The sequence below is a fragment of the Scophthalmus maximus genome, chromosome 6, assembly GCF_022379125.1.
Source record: "Scophthalmus maximus strain ysfricsl-2021 chromosome 6, ASM2237912v1, whole genome shotgun sequence".
NCBI lineage: Eukaryota > Metazoa > Chordata > Actinopteri > Pleuronectiformes > Scophthalmidae > Scophthalmus > Scophthalmus maximus.
The window spans coordinates 23,788,319-23,788,977 of NC_061520.1; the positions used below are offsets into that span (position 1 = coordinate 23,788,319).

Below are 659 nucleotides of genomic sequence, written 5' to 3' on the forward strand. Positions count from 1 at the left end.
GTAGGGTGCACCGTTCCCAGCGGCACTGCAGTTTGTTTTTTTCACAAACTAATCGCTGTGAAAGATTCAAAAGGATGTCACAGACATATAAAAGGTGGTTTCATGTCAATAACTTCATAAATGACTGAGCTATTGAAGATACAAACCTTCAAATATGCATATTAAAGCAAAATGCTCACTAATATTGATGCTATGGCGTTTCTATTGGCTTTTTTCACAAACTAACAGCAGTGAAGGCTAGGTCAATGCTTGGAGTGAACGGAGCAAGCTCCATGTTTCAACCCCTGTTGCTAAAAATCAGTTTAATCTGTTATCCCCATATAGGGGACATATCACATATTAAACTGATAGGAACAGATACTACACTTCTTAGCCAAAAGGCCGAGAAGCGATGACGCCCATGTTTTCAAAGTGCAAGTCAAAGTCTCGGCACAAATCGCACTTGTCGTGGTGCCCTGTTTTGAGTGAGCTTAACAATGGCTGCTGCTTCGCACCTCCACCCAAGCTCTCGCTGGTGGACCCGCCCCCCACTTGATGTAGACAGCTCTTTAACTTTTCACAAACTCATAAGGCTCAGCCATTCTGTGAAAGATTCAAGAGGATGTCACGGACATATAAGATGTGGTTTGATGTCAATAACTTCATAAATGACTGAGCTA

General features: G+C 42.2%; 1 non-coding gene across 1 annotated transcript; it reads right to left on the minus strand.

Moving 5' to 3' along the window:
- Window positions 1-207: 207 nt before the first annotated feature.
- On the minus strand, window positions 208-393 carry LOC118310160. The gene has a single exon (XR_004793746.1). It is a non-coding gene; the product is annotated as a U2 spliceosomal RNA (small nuclear RNA).
- Window positions 394-659: the final 266 nt, after the last annotated feature.